The sequence below is a fragment of the Ochotona princeps genome, chromosome 14 (genome assembly GCF_030435755.1).
Source record: "Ochotona princeps isolate mOchPri1 chromosome 14, mOchPri1.hap1, whole genome shotgun sequence".
NCBI classification, from domain to species: domain Eukaryota; kingdom Metazoa; phylum Chordata; class Mammalia; order Lagomorpha; family Ochotonidae; genus Ochotona; species Ochotona princeps.
In genome coordinates, this window is record NC_080845.1 from 47953285 (window position 1) to 47977964 (window position 24680).

At 39.7% G+C, this 24680-nt stretch overlaps 1 long non-coding RNA gene across 1 annotated transcript in view; it reads right to left on the minus strand.

The window, feature by feature from the left end:
- The window catches only part of LOC131481906 (uncharacterized), a 47595-nt gene extending 23682 nt beyond the window's left edge, over positions 1–23913 (minus strand). Inside the window, exons 1-2 of the long non-coding RNA XR_009246640.1 lie at positions 23700–23913; positions 22102–22238 (exon numbers count right to left, since the gene is read on the minus strand). This is a non-coding gene — a long non-coding RNA (uncharacterized LOC131481906). The remainder of the gene's footprint in view (positions 1–22101; positions 22239–23699) is intronic.
- Between the last annotated feature and the right edge of the window lie 767 nt (positions 23914–24680).

A 24680-nucleotide genomic window follows, 5' to 3' on the forward strand; every position in this document is an offset into this window, starting at 1 on the left:
GTTAAATGTCCTTGATATTAAGTCCAATTTCTGTTGGAAAGCTGGTACAGTGGATTTATAAGTAATTGGCCTAATTCTGAGTCCCAAGGGCACAGGTGGCCAGCATGGTTAAGTTAATCATAGTTCTTACCGTCTGGATGGTCTGAGTCAAGAACAGCATAGACGTTGCAGCAGGAGCCACTGTGGTCACAAGGGAGGCAGCAGTGATTACCATGAGAACAGATGCATGCTGCGTCTGGTGCAGAATGGAAGACAGGATCCCGCTGTGTGTTTGCTCTCAGGATCTCTTCCATTTGTCACTCAGATTGTGCCTTTTATTTTAACTTCCATAAGTTTTCCTAAGTACATTGTTTTAATTTTTATGTTGAAACATTCCTTTTAATAATCTGGAATTTATTTGGGGGTATGATAAGAATTTGAAGTGTAACTCAATTACTCCGTACCTTCCAGAAATGTCCAAAAGTTGGAAAATAACTGCCACATCTTTTTGGTTTCATTTAGTTCTCTCCAAGCTGTGGAATATCACATTGATACAGGGCCTGTCTCTGGGGGTCTCTTCTTTATTTCATTGATCTAAATATACAATATTGCAGTAGAGTGCACATTGAGTCCGTGTTTTACTGAGACTTTTTGAAAATTTATTTTCTTTACTAAATTAAAGTTTGTCATATGTTTACTTTTCTTTCGCTTTTTCTTTACTCATTTTCTGGAATTACAGTAATGGACTACTTCAGTTTGAACTGTCCTTGCTGTTCTGGAAAAAACCTACTTGATTGTTTTCACACAATTATGGAGTGGTTTCTCTTAGAATTTTCGGGTTCTTTTCTTACAAAAGAAACTTCTGTAAGATTGGTCTCTGATTGAACTGTATATTCTTAAATTTTCCTCAATTATGGAAGCTTTGATTACATTTTGGTGCAGGGTCATACAACCTTTTTTATATTAACTGGGAAAATTTTCATCTTCTTCAATGTTCCAAAGCCATTCACAAACATAGAAATGATCTCTTATTTGAAAATAGAAGGATTATGCCCATCATGTTGTCAAGCTACTTCTAATTCAGATATATAAACATATGTGTTTCCAAGGTCATCATTACATTTTAGTGACTATATTTAAGCATATTTTTTCAATTTTAAGTGTCTGAATGTATGTAAACATTGCTAAGATTTGCTGGCTTCATTAGCCAGAATATCTACTTCAAATATAGCACTCTGATCATAGCACTCTTCATCAGTGATTTCATACAAAAGAACTCAGCATAGGGCTCACACTTGGCAGAAGAACTTGGAAAGGTCTTTTAGTATTCATTTTTTTAGTGTCATTTTCACGCTTTTCATTTACTTTCTACCACTGCTCCTTTCAAAAATGTTAAGTCTTTTCTTGGCCTCCATTCCAGCAAAAATTTAGTGAAAATTATTTTAACCATAGTGTATTATAGCTAAAGTATAGATTTCACCTTTCCCATTTAGCTGATAATGTTTAACCATGCATTAAATACCAAGATTGAACATTATTTATAAAATAGCAAACTGTAAAATAAGTACTTTTATTCTCATCAGTTTTGAATGTGCTTTTGAAATTTATTTAGCAAAACAACATTCAGATGCCAAATGATGCTACATGTCCTATCACAGGTGATTCATCATGCATGTTCAACAACCAAAGGAGCCTATGATTGTTCAAGGAGCTGTCTGGCTATGATCTAACAGCAAGGTCAAGTAGTTTGTAAATGCTTGCTTTCTCTTTCTGCTTGTTGTTGTTCATTGACAATAACAGTGAGTTTGTAGACTGGCTCCAGTGTTACAGAATAAATTACGCCCTGGAGTTGCTGTGTCAGGCTTCTAACCCATGTGTATGTGTGCTAGCTCTTTAATACCAGCCCCTATGAACATTATGATCTGCTTGTTTTCCTCACCTTTTCAAGACACATGACTTTGAAACCAGACCCTTAGTGAAAGATTCAATCCTACTGTACTCTTCCCCTTAGGTCATCAAATCTCCTCAGGTGAATGCTTTGGAATTCTTTTCTAGACCATTATTTTGTGGTGGTAGGCATTCATTTCCTTTTTCTAGAGTCTTAGCACAAAATTATCTACTCTTTGCTCAAGCTGAATTCTAGTCTCTCAACTTAGTCTAGAGATCATGTCAAAGAGACTTTAAGAGGAGTAGAAAATGTTAATGTATTTGACTACGCACCTTATCAAATTTTAATAAGAGAACTATGAATGTATGAATGTGGTTAGGTGTTCATTTTTATTTTTTGGTTTGATTTTTTTAAAAGATTTTATTGTTATTAGAAAGCTGGATATACAGAGAGGAGGAGAGACAGAAGGGAAGATCTTCCATCCGATGTTTCACTCCCCAAGTGAGCCGCAACGGGCTGGTGCATGCTGATCCAAAGCCGGGAACCAGGAACCTCTTCCGGGTCTCCCACACGGGTGCAGGGTCCCAAAGCTTTGGGCCGTCCTCGACTGCTTTCCCAGGCCACAAGCAGGGAGCTGGATGGGAAGTGGAGCTGCTGGGATTAGAACCGGCGCCCATATGGGATCCCGGGGCTTTCAAGGCTAGGACTTTAGCCGCTAGGCCATGCCGCCGGGCCCCTTGGTTTGATTTTTATGGGAAAATTATGTAAGGTCTGCAATCACCCCCCATATGCCACCCCCCAGCTGAATTTCCCCATATTGTTATAATAATATAGTCCTTCATAACAAGTTTTAATTCCATCAGTCTGTTATTTAAGTGTGCCCCCACATTGCTGGTACAGAAAATGTTAGGCAGTCCAGCATCCCATTGTCTAGGTATATCCAACTGTTTCATTGGGAGTCTATCTTTGATTTGGAAGTAATGATGTGTGTTGCATTGTATCTTTACATCTGGATATGGTAGTCTCTAGTATTCTATCACTATAGATTCTGTTAAATGAGAAGCCACGAAATAAGGTCAACAATAGATATGAAGTTAGAACAAAAAGAAAAGAAAAGAAAAAAAATACAGTACCATAGAGTAGAAAAAAAATGCAACACCGAATAACCAATGTGTGGGTATTGAAAACACAAAAGCCTAATTTGCATGATGGATTCCTTATATTAGAGAGAATATATGGTATTTGTCTTTTTGGGATTGACTTATTTCACTGAGCATAATGGTCTCTAATTGGGACTATCTAGTTGCAAATGGTATGATTTCATTCTTTTTAATGGCTGAGTAATATTCCACAGAATAGTTATAACAGTTTTTTTAACCATTCCTCTTTGGGCACACATCTGGATTGTTTCCATGTCTTGCTATTGTAGATTGTGCTGCAGTAAATATAGGATTACAGGTCCCCTTCTCATATGCAGTTTTCATTTTCTTTGGAAATGCTCCTAGGAAAGGGATAGCTGGGTCATATAGCAGGTTTATTTGCAATTTTCCAAGCACTCTTCATACTGATTTCCGTATTGATTGTACTAGCTTGGACTCCCACCAGCAAGAAGGAAGGTAACTTTCTCCCCACATCCACACCAGTAGGTATTGTTAATAGAGTTCTGAATTATGCCAGTTTCACTGCAGTTAGGTGGAACCTCAATGTGGTGTTTTTTTTTTTTTAAGATTTTATTATTATTGGAAAGCTGGATATACAGAGGAGGAGAAACAGAGAGGAAGATCCTCCATCCGATGTTTCACTCCCCAAGTGAGCCACAACGGGCCGGTGCGCGCCAATCCGATGCCGGGAACCAGGAACCTCCTCCAGGTCTCCCACGCGGGTGCAGGGTCCCAAAGCTTTGGGCCGTCCTCGACTGCTTCCCCAGGCCACAAGCAGGGAGCTGGATGGGAAGTGGAGCTGCCGGGATCAGAACCGGCGCCCATATGGGATCCCGGGGCTTTCAAGGCGAGGACTTTAGCCACTAGGCCACACCGCCGGGCCCAATGTGGTTTTCAATTGTATTTCCCTGACAGCTAGGGAGCCTGAGCATCTTTTCCTATGTCTGTCAGCCATATGAATCCCTTCTTTTGAAAAATGTCTGTTCATTCTCTTTTTCATTTGCTACAGGTTTTTTTTTTAACTGTCCCTGGGTTTCTGAAACTCTTTGTAAATCCTAGATATTAGTCCCCTATCACCTGTGTAGTGTGCAAAAATTTTCTCCCATTCTGTTGGTTGCTTCTTCACTTTGTTAACAGTTTCCTTTGCTGTAATAAGCTTTTTAGGTTGATGTAGTTCCATTTGTTACTTTTTCTTTGACTGCCTGTGCTTTTGGCATCTTGTTTAAGAAGTATTTCCTCGTTCTTATGTCTTGGAAAGTGCTTCCTATGTTTTCCTTTAATGGTTTGATGGTTTCTGGGTGTAGATTTAGGTCCTTAGCCATTTAGACATGATTTTTTGTATAAGGTAACATGGGGGGTCTTGCTTCTTACCTTTGCAAGCTGTTATCCAATTGTCCCAAGAGCATTTGTTGAAGAAACCCTGTATTATTTTCAGTTTTCTTGTCAAAGATTAGTTGGCTATACATGCGTGGGCTCCCTTCTGGTGTTTCTATTCTGTTCCATTGATCTTCTTCTCGGTTTCTGTACCAGTACCAGATTGTTTTGATGACCACTACTCTGTAGTATGCCTTGAGGTCTGGAATTGTGATTCCTCCAGCTTGATTCTTATTCTTCGGGATAGCTTTGACTATTTGTATTCTCTTGTGTTTCCAGATGAACACTTGTATCTTCTATTTCTGAGAACAATTTTGTCTGGATTTTGATTGGGGTTGTGTTGAATCTGTGTATCATTTTTGGTAATATGGACAATTCAATGAAGTTGATCCTGCCAGTCCAGAAACATGGTAAATTTCTTCATTTGTCAATGTCTTCTTCTATTTCCTTTTTAATGTTTTAAAGTTTTCATCATAAAGGTCTTCCACATATTTGATTAGTTTAATTCTTAGGTATTTAGGATTCCTCTCTGCTATTTTAAAGGGGACTGTATTTACAATTTCTTTCTCAGCCATGAAATTATTTGTGCACACTAGTGCCATCAACTTGTGTTCATTAATTTTGTATCCTGATACCTTGCCATAGTCTCTTATGAGCTCCAGTAGTGTCTTGACTGAGATTTTTGGTTCGCCTATGTAGAGAATCATGTTATCTGCAAATAGAGATAATTTCAATTCCTTTTTTTTCCAATTTGTATTCCTTTGATTCCTTTTTCTTGCCTAATAGCTTTGGCAAGACTTCCAATACTATATTGAAGAGTAGTGGTGACAGTGACATCCCTGTCTAGTTCCAGATTTTAATGGAAAGGCTACCAATGTTTTCCCATTTATGCTGGCACTGGGTTTTTCATAAATTGCTTTGATTGTGTTGTAGAATGTTCCTTCTACGCCTACCTTGCTTAGATTTTTCAACATGAAATAGTGTTGGATTTTATCAAATTCCTTCTCTGCATCTATTGAGCTGATCATATGATTTTTATTTTTCAATTTGTTGATGTGATGTATCACATTTATTGATTTGCAAAAACCGAACCATCCCTGAATGCTTGGGATGAATTCCACCTGGTCCAGGTAAATGATCTGCCTAATGCGTTGTTGGATCCTGTTGGCTAGTATTTTGTTGAGGATCTTTGCATCTATGTTCATCAAGGATATGGATCTGTAGTTCTTTTTTTCTGTTGTTTCTTTATCTGGCTCTGATATTCAGGTGATATTGGAAGGATTGCCCCCCTTCCTATTGTTTGGAAGAGACTGTGAAGGATTGGAGTAAGTTCCTCTTGAAATGTTTGGTAGAATTGAACAGTGAAGCCATTTGGTACAAGATTTTTCTTGGTTGGGAGGGCTTTAATTACTGATATGATCTCAGTCCATGTTATAGGGCTATTTAGATTGTTAGTTCCTTCTTGATTCAATTTTGGTGGATTGTTTGTGTCCAAAAATCTATTCATATTATAGGTCTTCTGATTTGTTCGCATATAGTTGCTTGTAATAGTTCCTAATAATTCTATATATGTCCTAGGTATCTGTTTTTATATTTTCTTTCTCATCCCTAATACTATTGATGCATATTTTCTCTCTACTTTTTTGATTAGTTGGGCTAGTGGGGAGTCTATTTTGTTGATTTTCTCAGAGAACCAGCTCTTTGATTCATTGATCTTATGCATAGTTCTTTTGATTTCTATTTGGCTTATTTCCTCCCTTGTTTTGATTATTTCTTTTTTCCTACTAATCTTGGGATTGCTTTGCTGTTGTTTTTTCTAATTCCTTCAACTGTAAGGTTAGCTCACGTATTTGGTGTCTTTCTAGTTTCTTAACATAATCATTGATTGAGACGAATGTTCCTCTTAACATGGCCCAATTCATGTCCCATAAGTTTTAATAAGTTGTGTTGTTGCCTTCATTTGTTTCAAGCAATTTTTAAATTTCTCCTTTTACTTCCCCTCTAAGTTAGTAACATTGTTCAGTCTCCATATGTTTATAAGTCTTCCTGGGTGTTTTGATTTCTTGGTCTCTAGCTTCATCCCATGATGGTCTGAGAAGATGTATGACTATATTTTGATTTTTAAAAAATTTCTGAGGCTCATTTCATGGTCTGCAATATTGTCAATTCTGGAGAGGGTTTCATGTACTAATGAAAAAAAGTTTTTTCTCTGTAGAATGAAATATTTGGTAGATATCAACTAAGTCCATTTGCTATAGTGTTTGTGAGTGTTGTTTCTTTGCTGAGTTTCAGTCTCATTGATCTGCCCATTGACGTTAATGGAGTATTAATGTCACCCACTATGATTGTAATGGGGTCTATTTCTCCCTTTTAATCCATTAATATTTGTCTTACATAGTTAGATGCTTTGGTATTTGGATCATACACATTTATTATGGTGATCCCTTTTTGCTGAATGGATCCTTTGATCACTGTGTGGTGTCCTTCTTCATCAAAGTCTATATTATATGAAATAAGCATGACTACATCCACACATTTTTCCTTGGAATATCTTTTTCCATGTTTTCACTTTCAGTTGCCTCTGATCTTTGTTGGTGTGATTTGTCTCCTGTAAGCAGCAGATAGAAGGATTTTGTTTTTGATCCAGTCCTCTAATCTATGGTGTTGATTGATAAATTTAAGCCATTTATGTTCAATGTTAATATGGATAGGTGGAAGTTTGGTCTTGTCATTTTAACAATGGGTTATTCATTGATTTAGTCTTCTGTTAGCCTTTATTGGGATGCTATCTATATTTGCCTTTCATTTTGGTAGCTGCTATTTCTTTCCTCTTTCACAAGAACATCTTTGAGTATCATTTGTAGGGCATGTTTAAAAGAGGTGAATTCTTAGAGTTTTTTCCTTTACTGTGGAAGAATTTTATTTTATTTTCAAAGACAAAGAAGAGCTTTGCAGGATACATTATTCTCAACTGAAAATTTTTCCCTGTTAGAATCTGGATTATGTCACTCCATTCTCTTCTGGCTTGTAGTGTTCCCTCTGAGAGGTCAGCTATGATTTTGATTGGGGTTCCTCTATAGGTCACTTGATTTTTTTCACATGCACATTTAAGGATTTTTTTCATATGTTCAGCTTATGAGAGCTTGATTATCATGTGTCATGGGGAAGTTTGCTTTTGATCAACTCTGTCAGGAGTTCTGTGACCCTCCTGTATATTGTTTTCTTTCTTTCTCCAAATTAGGGAAATTTTTATTTATTATTTCATTGAATACAGCTTTAATCCCAGCTTCTCTTTCTGAGCCTTCTGGAACTCCCATAACTCTTATGTTGGGTCTTTTAATCATATATTTTGATTCTTGGATACTTCTTTTAGCTTGACCCAGCTCTGCCTTCAGTATTTCGTTTGTTTCCTCCTGAAAATATCTTCCAATTCTGAAATTTTTTTCTCTGCTTCATTCATTCTATTTTTGAGACTCTCTAATTTGACTTGCTCCATTGTATTCTTAACTTCTGAAATATCAGATTTTATTTGATTCATTTCCTGTGTGACATATTCCTTAAATTCCTTGAACTCCTGTTATTATGTGCACCTCAGTGTTGGTCAAAGTTTTATAATAAGTGTTTTGAATTCTGTGCCCCTCATTTTCTTAATGTTTTCTGCAGTTAATTCTGAGGGTGGTAGAGGCTTTTGCTCCTTTGCTGGAGAGTCTTCAGTAGCATTCATAGTGCCTCTGTCTCTTCTTTTACCTTTTGTTATTGCAATCCTGGTTGGTGGATTCTTATTATTGTAGGTTTCTAAGATGTATTACCTACAGGTGTACAAGTCAATTTTTAAGTTCAATCAGTGTTCCAGATTAGGAAAATGCAAGTTATCTTGAATAACTCGTTAGTCCGCAGCACTGATCTTGTTGACACATGCTGGCTGTTAAGCCTGCGTGCTACCTGGAGTTATTTTGGGTGGGCTCAGTAGTGCCATGTTGGAACCGTTTTTTCTGAGGAGCCTGTGCAGTGCTCTAAGCTGGACGTGGTTTTGTTCAGCTTGGCTCTTGCACAGCTCAGCTGTCTTCCCTTCAGTTTGTGGTTAGGTGTTCTAAAGGAGCACCCACTGGCAGATGATTGGTCCAACTCTTTAAGTATTCTTCTTTTCCTTTATATGCAGACTTCTAGAAACGATGACTGTTTTGCAAAAATTTAAAAAGCAGGCTCACTGCTAATGATTATTATTAAACATCTAAGATTTTGATTTGATCATATTCATCAAAAAGCATTTATTTTTCTTCTAGCAATATCTAATGAATACATGTAATTCTTTTGTCTGATAAAATTCCAAATATATAAAGAGGAGAGACTGAAAAATCTGTTAACTACAACAGACTCTTTCAGGTTATTTTATTTCATTCAGATGGCTTCAATTCAAAGTGGTGGTTATGAGGACTGAGAGGCTGTGGGCAAATGTTGAATGATTCAAAAATAATTGTGTGTCTCTTCATTTCTCTTTTCAATCACACAAGTAATGAATAGTTTTGACAAAGTGGAAAATACTAAGACATACAAAGAAAAATAAGTTAATTCACTTGCAAGCCACTACTCAAAGAAAATAACTTACTATATAGAATTTAGTATTTAACAAAGTTGAGTATTTGGTAAATACTGTAAGAAATTTTGTGCATTTTTACTCACATTTTATGAAGTGTTCTTGTTTGAAGCTTAATTTATCTTGAACATCAGAGTCATAGTGAGAAGAGGCAGGGAGATAGAGAGAGAGGGAGAGAGAGAGAGAGAGAGAGGATATCTTCCATTTGCTGGTTCCCAGATAACTTCAACAGGATCCAGGAACTTCATTTTGGCTTCTCACATGGGCGGCAGGGCCCCAGACACCTGGCCCATCCTTGACTGCTCTCTCCAAACCATCACCAAGGAGCTTGATTGGAAGTGGAACAATGGAACAAGAATGAATGCCCTTAGCAATGCTGGTGTCACAGGCGGCAACTTCTGCTGTTTCACAAAGTCAGTGCCGTTCATTTTATATGTGAATGTGTACTTGTAAGAGGTACTTTCATTTATCACTAAGGACATTGTCCCATTTGAGAACAGCTTCTGATAGTTGCCTAGAGCTCCATTGTCTGAGTCATTATGTTTAAGTAACTATGATTCTATTTTTAGATGTTTGAATTAGTTCCAGCTCTCCACTGCTTTAAACATGGTGTGACAAAACTCATCTGAGGAGAATATATGGTTAAAGTGTCTGCATCCCACAGTAGAGTGTTTGGGTTTGATTCTTGGCCCTGGCTCCTGAGTTCAGCTTTTTGCTAATGCACACACTAAGAGGTGATGGTGAGAGTGCAAGGTATTGGGATCCTGACACGCACTTAGGAGGCCTGGATTGAGCACCAGGATTCTGCCTTGGCTGGGCCGCAGCCATTGTGTGTCCATTTGGCGAGTAGTTCGTGGGTGAAAATTCTCTCACTGTCTCTTTGTGTTTCAGTCCCTCTGTTTCTCAAAAGAAAGAAAAAAAATTGAAGTGTTTTAAGTACCTGGCACTAGTCTTCTTTCTTTCTTTCTTTTTTTTTTTTAAGATTTATTTATTAGATCAGATTTATGGAGAAAAGGAGAGGCAAAGAAAAAGATCGTTAATCCAAGGGTTCACTCCCCAAGTATTGCCGTGGCCAGAGCTGAGTGATTTAAAGCCAGGAGTTAGGAACTTCTTCTGGGTCTCCCATGAAGGTGCAGGTCCCAAGGCTTTGGGCCATCCTTGACTGCTTTCCTAGGCCACAAGCAGGGGGCTGGAAGGAAAGTTAAGCAGCTAGGACATGAGCCAGTGCTCACATGGACCCTGTTGGTTGCAAGGCGAGAATTTAGTCTCTGAATCATCAGGCTGGGCTGCTGGTACTAGTTTGATAAAGAGTCTGTGTGAATGAGAATATCCTCATGCTGTGAAGAACTCTAACTCCTGATGTCAGTGGGTATCATTCCTTTTCTTTGGTGCTTTATAGTTTCATTTTATATGACAAATTAAAAAGCAAACCCAGGACTATTAATAATCCATGCCTTATATCTAGAACCTTAAGAATGTGAAATTGGGTCCTGGCACAGTAGCTTAGCAGCTGAAGTCCTCACCGTGCATGTGCTGTGATCCCATATGGGTGCTGGTTTGTATCCTGGCTGCCCCACTTCCCATCCAGCTCCCTGCTTGTGGCCTGGGAAAGCAGTCGAGGAAGGCTCAAAGCCTTGCGGCCCTTCACACACTTGGGAGATCTGCTAAATGCATCCTAATGAGAGGATGCTGGGTTTTCTGACATTTCTATCAGCCATGATACACTTAAACAGCACCAGTTTGGACTTGCGAATATTGCTGAAGGACTATACTATTCTAACAATATGGGGGAAACAGTGAGGGAGGAGAAGGGATGAGGAGGATGGAAAAGGAAATCTCTAGGCCTGTGGAACTAGTTCTGCCTGTTCCACTTCTAATCTAGATCCCTGCTAATGTACCTAGAAATGCAGCAGAGGGTGGCCCAAGTCCTTGGACCTCTGCACCTATGTGGGGAACTCAGAAATTCTTAGCTCTTTGCTTCAGATTGGTTCAGTTTATGCCAATTGTGGTCATTTGGGGGAGTGAACCAATGGACGAAAATCTTTCCTTCTCTCTCTGAAATTCTGCCACTCAAATATAGATAAAATTTTTAAAATGTAATTTCATTTAGTAAGACTTCTTGCATGCTTTCATTTCAATTTCAGTGAAAATGCTTCAGCAAATATGTTTAAACGTTTGCATGCATGTATGTATATAAACATGTATGTTTGTATGTTTATTTATATATGATATATCTTTAGTTTTGAGATCCACCTTCTGTACTTGTTGCCCAGAAAATGTGAGTGGGTCCCTCCTGAGTCCTCCTGCAAGAAAGAGTCTGAAGGAAGTCTTTACTCTGCCTCTTCAGACCTTCCTGCTTGAAGACAGTGGCGGTGTCTTTGTTGAAGAGGGGCTGCCTCACAGGCAGATGATACCGGAATGATACACAGGTGGCCTCTTGCAACACTTGCATCCCATATGGGTACCAGTTAGTGCCCTGGCTTCTTTACCTCTGATCTTGCTCCCTGCTAATGGCTGGGAAAGGCACAGGATGATGATGGCCCAAGTTGTTGGGCCCCTGCCACTCATATGACAGACCCTGGCTCCTAACATTGTGGCCACCTGGGGAGAGAATCAGACAATGAAAAATTCTCTCTTTCTTTCAAAACTTCTCTGTTTCTCTCTGTGTTTCTCTCTCCAACTCTGATTTTAGAGAAATAAATGATTTTTCTTAAACAAAAGGAAAACTGAAACACAGCCAAAGCAGGCATATTTGTTTATATTCAGCTCTTGAAGTCAAATATGATTTTCCCAATTGGGAACTGGACAAATTGTGTCTCAAAGCGGAGAAAAATGTACTAAGAGCTTTGATAATGTAAAAAGAGGATTACAGGACAAGAGGTTTCAATCTCCAGTTTTCTTCATAACACTTGAACTTGGGCACATTTTTTTAACCTGTGTGCACTTCAGTTAGTTTATCTAGGGAACAGTGAAATCTTTGCCTTGCTTACCTTGTGGTTGCTAATGAAGACGAAATTAACATGAGAAAGCCACATGAGACAGCCATGTAATTTGCTCCTTCTATAGCTGATATTGTTATTAGTTCATAATTTCTGGCACTACCCAAGCCTTGGTTTCAATGTGGTCCTGTTGTGTTAGTAACCTCTCATAGGCAAGAGCTGTAGTTTATGAGTGACATGCATTCAGACTGGCATGTTATGTGAACCTGTTGAAAAATGATGGCTGATAACCTAAAAGTGGAATGTGAGAAATGTGTGGGCTGCTCACCTCCAGCCTGGAATTATCACTCCCACCCAGCTGCCTGCATTCTCTCTGAAGCTATGACCCTTATATACATCTACAGGAGATTCTGTTGCCCAGAAGAGAAGAAAGAGAGTTACTCAAGCTAACCGCATTGAAATGGACAAACATGCACCCCAAAGACAGGAGCAACAAGGAGGGCTAATTGTTTTTAGTTGGCCTGCAATTTCTAGAGGAGCAGGATGCCATAGCTAGCCCAGTGCCACGGGTTTGGCAGTGAAAGAAGCTGGGAAAGACTTTTAACCACAGAGTGGAATGGAGAGACAGTGGCCCGATCATCCCAGTACAGCCCAGAAAAGAAGCACAGTTTCTTTGGCTTCATCTCCCAACTCTACACATTCACTATACTAGTCCAGCTAAGTGCTGGCCAGGAACAGATGATGTGTGATTGATGCAGTGCTTTGTCTCTGACGCTATCACTACTATTCTGGAGGAAGAACATAGCTTGGACAGGAAGCAGGTGCACTCCTTGACTCTGATTCAAGAAAAAGGACTTCCTGTGTGGTTCCATGGTGGCCTGGGGCTCACAGTTCCTTGTCTGGAAATCACTCGCATTATAGGTTTTGCTTTCAAATTAAATTCTTGTTTGCCAGAAACCCATCAAAACAAACAAACAAGCAAACGTACAAAAAAACCTAGCATAGACAGACAGACAACAACAAGGAAAGGTTAGAATCAGACAGGAAATGGTCAGCGTGGATTCACTCATACCTCACTAGGTGGGACACAAAGATTAATTACTCCTCACTGGGGTATTGAGGATTTCTCTGCACACCCCTCCTAAAAATTTTCTGCACCTAAACTGCTGACACATGTCTTGTTAGAGTTATAAGCCAGTTCAGACCACCCGAAAAACAACCAGGTTCAGCAAAATCACGCTTCAACACTATAAACAGCTAAATACTAAAACGATAATAGACACAAGACAGCTGAATAGTAATCTATAGCCATTTTAAGGTGTATAGAACACGGTAGTATACAAACCATAATTGAAATGTCTATGAAGAAGTCACAGGATGTGGTTAAGAACCTGCATTTTCCTTTTAACATATTGGTTAATCAATACCATGTCAATTAATACCATAACGTTGTAAATTGTTGCTGATGTTATGTTGGGGCTTTTAATTGATTGGGATGATACTCTGCCGGCTCTACCTTCAGACCAGAGATGGTCTGTCCAAGAATCCGTTGAACTTACCAGGACAATAAGATGCTGGACTTTATGCTTGGTGAATACTTTCAGTGAAAGAATCTCAACTGAATTTGGACTGTGGTAATGCAACAAGGTGGAGGATCTACCATGGGGGGAGGGTTTGGGGAAGGGTGGGGGGAATCCCAGTGCCTATAACGCTGTGTCACATAATGCAATGTAATTAAAAATAAAGGAAATTTAAAAAAATCTTGTTTGAAGTCTGCCTTTCTTCTTTTCTGTCTATACGTGGTCATTTTCCTTCTACTCCTATGGGTTTTATTCTGGAGAATCATCTTCTGCTTTCTTTCCATTGTGTAGTAGACATCCACTTTCTGCAAGTGTGCTCACTGCTTTGTGTGGCCTTTTCCGTTTGTGTACAAGGCGTACAAGGATCTGACTTTCTGAAGCATCCAGGGAGATTATATCTGTGGACTCCTTTCCCTTCCTTTTCTGATCTTTTCCTCCTCATTTCACCTTTCAATCTTTCATTCCCCTCTCCATTTTTCCTTCTCCCTTTAATTCTCTTTCCTTCTCTGCCTTTCTGTTTCTTCCTAATGTGCAAAACACTTTCTCACCAACTTAACTTTATGCTTTGCACATTCTGTTTTATATCTAACCCGCTTATTACTCTTCTGTTGTGGAAAAAAAATGGAGTTGGACTGCCTTGAGCAAGGCTTTCGAAATTGATGGTAGACCTGCTTCTTGTGGCTGCTGGACCCCAGGCTGTGAAAAATGTAGAGCATGATTAGATTATCTAAATGTCTTCTCATGTTTCATTGCAGATGATAGATTTTTCTTTTTCAAAGAGAATTAACCAAATGGGTGCTGGTTGAAAGTCTTGCAAACTGCTAGACTTCTTTTTCTTCTTAACATATTCAACCAAGTTCTCTGCTTTCTGCAAAGGTATCATGCCAGGTCCTTTGGTTTCTGTCCTTCTAGCTCTTTTTCAGGTGCTTTTCAGTGAACCAGGTGTGGGAGCCATAGAATGCTGACCAATTTTATTTACAATGGGAAAAGTAGGTTAGACTTCAATGAAACAATGGGAATATTCAGGGTAATATTCTCTTCCAGGAAGAGTATAATCTATTGAATTGAAAGGAGAGATTTCCTGGTTAGAGCTGGCTTGAACCAGTCATCCCTGCTTCATTCTGTATTTCAGTCAAACGCTGGGTATTGAGTTGGACAACAACTTCTTTGGCCTTGTGAGGAGAGAAGGCAGGTGAACGGCAGTTTCTTAATGTATACTACAGGGAAACTCAGGATCTTGAGGGAATACTAGTGTTGGTGGACATTTTAGGATTAGGGTGTGATACCACTGCTGGCAGGCAGCCATCCTTGCTGGAGCTGTTGTTGGGCAGGACTTCTCAAGGAACAACACTTGAATCTGAAGGGGAATGAGTCGTCAAATTTGAAAAAATTCTAGACAGGAGAGAGAAAGAATTCTTCTTGGAAACCGCACTCTTAGATCATGGGTTAGGATAGAGCAAGACTGCGCACAAAATGGTGACCCTTAATCTGGCTGCATGAAAATTCTCCTGGGAAGCTTTCAAAATTACTAATGACTCCATTCCACATAGACTCTGAATTAATTGGCCTGAGATGTAGGTTTCACAGAAACATGAGTGTTTGGTATAGAGGTTAAGACGTTGCTCCGAGTGTCCGGATCACATCTCAGAATGCCTGGGTTCAAGTCCCAGTTCTGGTTCTAATTTCAATTTCCTACTAATGAGCACTCTGAGAGGCATTCAATGATGGCTCAAATGCTTGGGTTCCTGCCACACATCTGGGGACCTGGATTAAGTTCCAGACCTCCTGGTTTTGGTCTAGCACAGTCCCAGCTGTTTGGAAGAGTGCATTAGCAGATGGAGGATCTGTCTACATCTGTCTGTCTGTCTGTCTTCCAAATAAATGAGAATTAAAAATAAGAGGTTTTACAGAAGAATTTCATATACTGCCCAATTTGAGGCAAAGTGACGCAAAGGTAGTGACTGACGAACTGCTAGGCTGCTAGGTGTGGGCAGGAACATGCTTCCAAGCTTCTTGAAAACATATTTTTCTTCTTCTAAAAGCAGTTACAAGGACAGTTCTTCAACCTGACAGCCAACTACAGGTAGGCTCTCAAGTGACTCCGACAGTCACAGTGGGCTTCCCAAGTACCAGGCTTGAGACTGGCCCTGAAGTAGCATAAGCTCTAAAGTGAATTGGGACAAGGGGCTAGAAGCAGAGGGAGGGAGGGTCTGATGCAATGCATCTAACTGACTAATGTTTATTCATCTAGTTATCTGATTTAATTGGCACATCATGAGAGAGCCAGGGAGTTAGGAACAGAGGTGAAGAGAGAGAGAGAGAGAGAGAGAGAGAGAGAGAGGAGAGAGAAAGAGAGAGAGAGAGGAGAGAGAAAGAGAGAGAGAGAGGAGAGAGATTGATCTGCCCTCTGCTGCTTTACTGACATGACAACAGCTGGGGTGAGTTATGCCGTGGTCAGGCCTGAAACTCCATTTAGGTCTCCCACAAGGATGGCAGGGCTATTATCTACTGCCTCCCAGGGTGTACATTAGTAAGGTGCTGGATAGGAAGCAGAATAATTAAGGCTAGTACCCTTCCTTCTGATATGGGTTGAGGGCACCCCAAGGGACAGTTAAATTAACTAATATAAAACCCACCCCAATACGTTAATTATAAATTAACATATAGCACACCATCACTTAATACCATCCCCTACCAATCAGTTTGTCTAAATTTAGCTATCATTTTTCTTCAATTGATCAGGATTGTATAGAAACCTCCTAAATAAACTGTGTTGAAAGTTTTATATTTAGCCTTCCCAAACTATAGCTAATTTGCGAACAACCAAAACAACAACAACTGAAAAGCAGCGCTTATTTTAAGCTTCAGAAAGGATTTATTCAGTTTCTTTCTTTTGTGTTTCCATGCATTGTTTTTCTCAGAGCACAATGCCATACCACACACTCCACATCCCCCACCCCGTTTCTATTTAGCCCTTCTAAGAATTACTCAAGCTGAGAACACTGAGAACATTTGAACACGTCCAAATACCGTGGAGTTAACCCCTCTGTGTGTGGAAGGGCTCCCCTGACGCCACAGCAGCAGCCTTGCAGGCAGCATTCCAACAGCTCCTGGTGTCTGTGGGGATGGACTTAGGGGTTAAAGGCAGCATGCAATTAAAAAAAAATGCACAATTTGTTGAAAGAGGCTCCTGAAGAAGAATATGTAAATCTGCAATGGTGTACAGCATCTGAGAAGGTGAGAGTGGGTGCTCAGAGGCAGGCAAAACCTTAGTTGGGCCTGGAATCTGAAGCAAGAATCTACTGGGGCTTCTCATCAGCTGATAAGCTTCCTGTTGAAATTTCTGACAAACCCCTTTGACAACAGTTTCTTATCATACAATGAAATCTGTCCCCAAACCCCCAGCCCTGTTGCCTTCCCCAGTTTCTAAGAAAGTGTCAAATAGTTAATGGTGAGGAGGAAAGATGTTTAAAAAGCACATTCTATAAGTTCCTGGTGACTTGACTCTTTCAGAGTTGAGATCAGACTCACTCATTTTATCTTTTCATTTTCCTCTGGAGCTGAATTCACAATGGTGAGAGAACGCCTCCAGGTTTACAGTTGTATAGCTTATTATGTATATATCCTATAAAACCGAAAACCATATGGAGAATTCTGCTGGCTTGGCTTTGTGTATATGTGTACCAGGAAGTAGTAAAATGTTTTGAGATGCTATTAAGTCCTTAAGTTACAAAATCAAGATTCCACCTTAAAAATTTTCCATACTGTACGTTGTTGCATAGCCTGGGGTGCTGTGGGCCTGCCAAATATCTATCAGAGAGTGATTTATGACCTATGATACGGTCCCCAGCCCGAGTGGAGACTGCGTAGCTTGAAACATGAGAAAGGGGAGGCCTTGCACTCTCGAAACCACGAGGACTGGTTTCTGTTTGGCTTTTGCGAGAGAACATACAGTACAAAACGTGCCACATTTTACAGCACTAAAACTTATGTAAGAAATGAGACGCAACTCAGTGGAAAAAAAAAACGCACTCCATTTCTCCTTGCCATTGGTTAATGATTGTTTTCCCTGGGAATGGCTGTTGTTCTTTTTCCTCCATTTCCCCCTCTGTTGTTACTCATCTGCTCTGCTCTGAAAGAGAGTCCAACGGCTCTGTACAAGCCATTAAAATATTTTAAAACGAAATCTTAACTCCAGGCTTTAAATATTTCATGGGCCTTCCCTTCTCCTATGACTAAGACTGTAGTGTGATTTCTGGTATTTTCTGTTCTGTGAATGTTTCCTTTGCAGTCATGGAGAAGTATAGCTCCCTATGGCTTTTGGGACACTTTGCAACACGCTGAGCTGAAGCAATATGGGCCCACAAAGGAGGGAAAGGAAACAGCGGTGTTCTCTTCATAGCACGATCTCTCTGGCTTGGATCGGGCCATGGCAATCCAAAGAAGAGTAGGCTCACTTGGCTTTCAGGACCACTGATGAAGACACTGCTGCAGGATTTGCTCATAGCCTATCTGTGAATGCAGAGACCTTTCGTGTTTTTGAACTGATATAAATGTGTATTGATTTTATTCCTGTATGTATATAGGAAGTTCATGCTCACAAAGAATTTTGAAACACAGAAGTATGTTAAAGACAGTGCAATTAGTTAGAGCTTTTTTTTCCCCAAATTAACTTACCTCTTACTATTTTGCAAGATCCTCACATATTCTTTGAAACATTATTTCTAATTATTCCCAAATATATGATAATATCATGATCTGCTTAACTGTTTCCTTATTTTTAGGCTTTTAGTATTCATGAAGGTGTAATGATATATTTGTAGCAAAAATAATTAAAAGATACTTGTTTTGGTGCAGAAAGATTTTGAAGTCTGTACAAATAAACACAAGAATGCCAAAAAAACCTGGAAAAGACTAATTATGAAAAATATGCATAGAGTTAAACATTTTTATACCAAAAATAAATTTATTTTTAATTTCATTTTCAGCCAACTCTTTGAAGTATCTTTGTACTTATTGCCATTTTTAATGAGTATATATTATATATAATAATGTGGTAAGCAACTCTACATATAGACCTTGGCCATATTTACATTTACATCAGTAGGATACTCCATAACTGGCATTATTAGGTACAAACTTTTGAACGTATGTTGATAAATTTCATGTTTAGAAAGCCTATACTGTAGTTTGCTTCTCTATGTTGAAGTGATATGAATTTCATGCTCACGGTCTTCAATACTTTGCTAGTTGTTCTCCTAATCTTTGTCAGTCCCCATAAAATAAGAGTTGGTTTGTTTTTTCAAATATTTATTTATGTATTTGAAAAACAGAGTTAGATGGGGGAAAGACAAAGAGAGAAAGATCTCGCAACTGCTGGTTCGCCCTCCCCCTCCCTCGCCTGCCTCCGCACTAAAATGGCTGCAATGACTGAACCTGAGCCAGCTTGAAACTAGGATCCAAGAGCTGCTTCCTGGTCTTCCACAAAGGCGCAGGGGGCCCAAACATTTGTAACATCCTCCATTGCTTTCCTAGGTGCTTTAGCAGGGACCTGGATCTGAAGTGGAGCAGCCAGCACACAGCCAGCATCTGTATTGAATGCCAGCATTCACAGGTTTTGGTTCTATCTGCTATACCACAGTGCCCTCAGAGTTCATTTTAATCAGCAGCATGCTAATAAAACAACACAACATCTTCTCCCTTGTAAATAGTCTATTAATTCTGAGTTTTTAGTGACTTCCTTTAATAAGCTTTCTCAACACCCACATTCTGTATAACAGATTTCTTTTGAAAGTTCCCAGAATATAAAACTCCTCGTAATAACCTGAGAATTAATTTTCTATTCAAGCAACTGAGTACTGTGTATAAATCTGGCCAGAACTTGAACATATGTTTCTGAAACTTAGGATTTCTGGAACTCACATGTCAGTGTCACTCAGGAGCTGTCCTGGGACTCTCCTCTGTATGCTGGCCTCCTGCAGGGATTCTGAAGTCTTGCTTTCTGTAAGCTGTCTTTGGCAGGCTTGTGTTAATATTCCAGGGGTAAACTGGAATGAACTGATTTTTGTTCTTGATTCTGCTTTTGTAAATCATGTCACAAGTGATTTTTGAAATTTGAGTGTTTTGGTAATGCATTTGGATATCTTCTTCATTTATCTTATCTCAGAACAGTACCCACTGAAGGGCTCTGTGACTTGATTGCATGTGCCAGGGTGATTTGCTAGACCGTCCCTAGTAGTTGGCTATGGGATTGAACATGTCAGCCAGAGTCACTTTAAAGCCATTCATCAAGATGGATTTCTGATTCTCCCGGCTTGCTATTTGCCAAATTACCATCTACAAGGAATTGAAAACAAAATTCAAGGAAATGAAATTAAAAGATTAAAAACATTTAGATTCAAACACTGTTGAAATATATGTTTATGAGGGTTTTTAAAAAGTGTTTGGAAGACAGCCTAGTGTTGTGGCGTATCAGACTAATCCTCTGCCTGAGGTGCCAGCATTCGATATGGGCACTGGTTTGCATCCTGGCTGCTCCACCTTCAATCTAGCTCCTTGTTGGTGGTCTGGGGAAGCAACGGAAGAGGGCTGAAGGTCTTGGGTCTCTGCACCCATGTGGAAGATCTGGAAAAAACTCCTGGCTTCAGACTGGCCCGTCTCTGTTGCTGCCATTTGAGAAATGAATGAGTGGATTCAAGATTAATCTCTCTCTCTCTCTCTCTCTCTAAATCTTAGAAAAGTAGATAAATCTTTTTTAAAAAGTAGTTCATGGAAAGGATGGATAGACTTGAAGTTCAACTACCTTTAGGATTTTGGTTCCTGCTTCCAGATTCCTATAAATGTGGACTCTGGGAATCAACGGTGAAGGCCCTTGTGACTGTGGTTCTATTTTCCATGTGAAAAACCTGGATTGAGTTCTTGGCTCCCAGCTTTGACCTGGCCGAACCCCAGCTGTTGATGGCATTTAGAGAGTGAACTGGTTGGATGAGAACTCTCTTCTTGTTCTATTTGCCCCTCAGATAAATAAATTACACTAAAAGAAAGCCTATGGATAAGATGTATTATGAAAATCTATGTGAAAATGTAAAAATTTTGCAATTAAAGTATTTTTTTCACGTTTCTCCACGAACTTTTTGAAATATTCTGTTACTAAGCACATGCCAGACGCATTTCACACTTGATCTCATTTAAGCTTCAGTACAGTCTAATCATTTGGATAATGGTATCTTTTAATAGATGAAAATAACCTTGGATAGATTAGATTAGTTGCCCAGAGACATACAGATTATAGCTGATAAATATGCAGAGGTTCCAAATTACTGTTCAGTAATGCTTTAGAAGTTTAGGAATAGACATATCAGGGACTCCAAAGTAAACTATTGGGTGGCTTAGGAAGACAATTGAGACACTTTTATTTACATATAGAATATATTCCTACCCATTTCCACAATAACATATAATCCTTTCAAGTTCTTTTTCAAACTTCCTCGCTCTAGATATACATGCTTGCGAGAATTTCAAATGTTTCTCAGATTATATCTGCATCGTGAAGGAGCATTTTTATTCATCCTCTCACTTTGATCAAGCACCTTGAATTTCTTTTTTTATGTGTTTGACCAACTCCTTCACTATGTGGTTTAGTGACAAGACATTGATCCTCTGGGTGCCCCCCCCCAAAGGGGATGAGCCGTTGTGGAAGGTGACTGTTGAAGGTACTTTAAGGCCATGCTATTAGTATCCACTCCTGGAAACTTGAATTTCAAATTCCTTGGGGCTCAGGTTTTGAAGGCCAGGTCTCCTAGCTTCTTCAGCCCCTTGCTAGCATAGATAACATGCTGCTATTTTTGAACAGAAGTAGACCTTATTAGTCACTAAAAGAATTACCCAAGTGTCCCCCCTCCCCCTTTCCCATTTGGGTGTTTGGATTGTCAGAGGAAGTCTTGAGCTTTGAGACTTGGCAAGGTTGTACCTTCAAACAAACATCCTGTGGACAGAATTGTTGGGCCCAGCACTCTGTGTTCCAGGATGATTGACAGGAAGCAGTGTGTGCTGTGAGGAGGGAGGACAGACACTTGGAGCACAGTGGCTTCTACTTTCCCTGAACAATGGCCAGGAGCTGGAGCAGCTGCACGTGTTTTTTTTTTTTTCTTTTTTTTTCCCCCCTCCCATAAGCCGGAGAGGAAGCTTAAATTCTCTGTCTTGGTGGGACCATGGGCTGAAAGTGAAGGGAACCATGAAACTCAAGTTGGCCATTACAAACAGAAAACCAAAGCTTGTTGATAATAACTCTACTTGAGGAAAGTATGTGGGAATCTGGGGTGACAGTTGCAATCAAACAATGGCCAGGCAGAGCCATTCAAAGCAACTGTGACTGGTTACTGCCAAGCCTGTTCACCATGGAAAATAGGGCCTGCTGAAGTGACTGGTGTAAAGAGCTCTAGAACAGAAAAATGTCTCTAAAAATAATTCTGGCTGTGTGCCAAGATCTTCCACAGGTTGTTGCATTTGGTCCTATTGCAGATTTTTGAGTCTAGTTTTATACTAATTTTTCTTGTCGGAGGATGAGATCGGATCTCAGTGAAGTTACATTCAGTTGTCCTGTATAATTGCGGCTAGTGACACAAGTGGTCTTTGAACTCTAGCCCATCAGATCCCATAGTCAACGCATTTTCTTCTATCACATTTCCTCCCTGCTTGTTTAAGTTGTGCTCTCTCATTCTGTTCCTGTAGTTCTCATGGATAATACGAAGAAGAGAATTTATCTCCGCATCTCAATCTGCAACTTACAACTGATAGCTTCTAGTCCTGTCTTTCACTGTCATGTGGTCACCCAGTCTCTTTATTTCTGAGTGTTTACTATGGTGCTTTCCTATTACAATGGCCTTCTCTTCCTTTTCCCCAGCATAGGCTACCACTCTTCCTTCAGTCTCTACTTCAGCTGTCACTGTCCTAGAGGATCTTGTGTATCCACCTGTTTGTCACAGTCCCAGGTAGGATGTGTACGTTTCTGACACAGAAGGTAGTCTTGGATCAATTGGCATCTACCTCTGTGATCATCATCACTTGTCATTTGAAATCTGAGTATCTTGGTTATTACTACGACTAACAGCAACAACAGAAATTAATCTTAAAACCTAGACCTGTCTTTTGGTAATATCCTATGCAGGTAACCACCAGGGCTCAATCTTTTTCAAATATATTTCTCCTTCAATACTTGGAAGTTTCTAATAGGTTCCTTACAGGAATTCATAAGTTAATATACGATGAAAAAGTTGATTAAGACATTGGAGAAGCCAGGGGAAAGGGGACTCTCAGAGTATCCTCTTCCAGTCCCTCAGACTTCCGTAGTTTTATGTTCCATGAATTGCTATCAAGCATTCTTTATTTGTTTGATGCTCTCCTGGGTGGAGGGTACAATGTAAGTGAAATTCACATTTTTGCTGCTCCCATGGAACTAGAGCCCAGGAAGAATGACAAATATTGCAAATGTACCACACAAGATAAGAATATATAGTTGTGAGCTACACTAGACACTGTGAAAACAAAGCCAGGGGCCATGTAAACATAATTCAAGAAGAGCTGACTTAGTCTGAGAAACAGATGGGTAGGAATTGTCATTCAAAAGTGAACTTTCCCAGAAAGAAGTTAAATCAACCTGAAAGGTGATCAGGTGGCCACTAAGCCCCTAAAGGCAATATTTGTTGCAGCTCATAGAAGGCAATATGTAAAGGGAACACCTTTTCCACTAGGGAGATGAGAGAGATAAAAAAAATCTCATGAGATAATGCTCTATTTTTATAGTTTCCCAGATTTGGCGTATTTGGTGCACTGTCAGAATAAAAAAGAACAAGTGGATGTTGATATTACTAATGCTCACCCAGCAAGACAGTATAATGTTAAAAATTGATGATAGATTCATGGATTTTTTTTCCTGGAGGCACTATTCTGGATATTCATAAAGTCTAGGTGATGTCTGCTTTTGTGATACATACAAAAACGTGTATATATAAAACAAATAGATGCTATATATAATTTCCTGTGTATTAAACCTCTTTCCTAATATGGAAAGACTAAGTGTCTTTGTTTCAGAATAAAGGAAGTAGGCAAGGTGGTAGAGATACTAAAGGTGGCAACATAGACCCTCCAAATTAACCCTGCGAATCAAAATGCTCATGAGTAACCCACACAAGATTTCATAAGCTGTGGCCCTTCCCACATATCAGCAGATCATCTGGGGCTCCTTCACTGGCTGTGTGGCTCTTGCAAGGACCTTGTGATTTGGCGAGGCCCAGTGGCTGCAGTGCCAGAGGCAGATACTTGAGCAAATGGAACTCCCAAGACACTGAAAGCCAGCACGGTCTTTATCTACATGCCTTGGGGAGCCATGGCGATACAACTCAACCATACACTCACACCCAGCTGGGAAAGCTTTGTGAGTCATAGGCTGTTTGCCAGATGCCTACTTTCTCCCTTCTTCCCCACCTCCTTTTCTCCCCTCATGGGTGCTCTGATCTAGGGAGCTGTCTTGTATCATATCAGTTGTTTGAAATGATTTTGATACATCCAGTGTTCCAAAAGTTTACCTTCTTAGTATTTCTATTTAGAGAGCAAAGTTAAAGTCTTATACACTGGTGTTCAAAACTTCAACTACCTGATTCTGAACCAACTCACAACCTTATCTGCTCTCTCTCCTCTGCCCAAGGCAATCAGATCCCAGCATTGTTCTTGGAACAATCCTTCTCCCTTTGTTCAGGTGATTGCCATCTCCCATGGCTGACCAATTCACTCCCACACTGCCAGTTCTTCACCTATCTATAGCCTGTCATTCTGAAAGGCTTACCCATGTTCTACCACCACCAGCTTGCATGGAGTTCCTGCGTCTCTGAATTCATAGCTCTTTAAGCTTGTTTGGCAATCAGTCATGTGTGGGCTTGTGAAAACGCTTGTTTCATTGTATTGAATTGTTGTGGAGCACATGCTGTTATTTGATTTTTTTTCTCCTCGGATTCCTTACTGTCTCCAGGATTCTATAATGGCACAGGGTCTTGCATTTGATATTTTGATCACTATCACCACTTGAAACGTAGCATCATCTGAGAAAATCATCTCTGATTAATCCCTTCTTCATTTATTGAAGAGATCATTTTTATGCTTAAACTCTCAGAC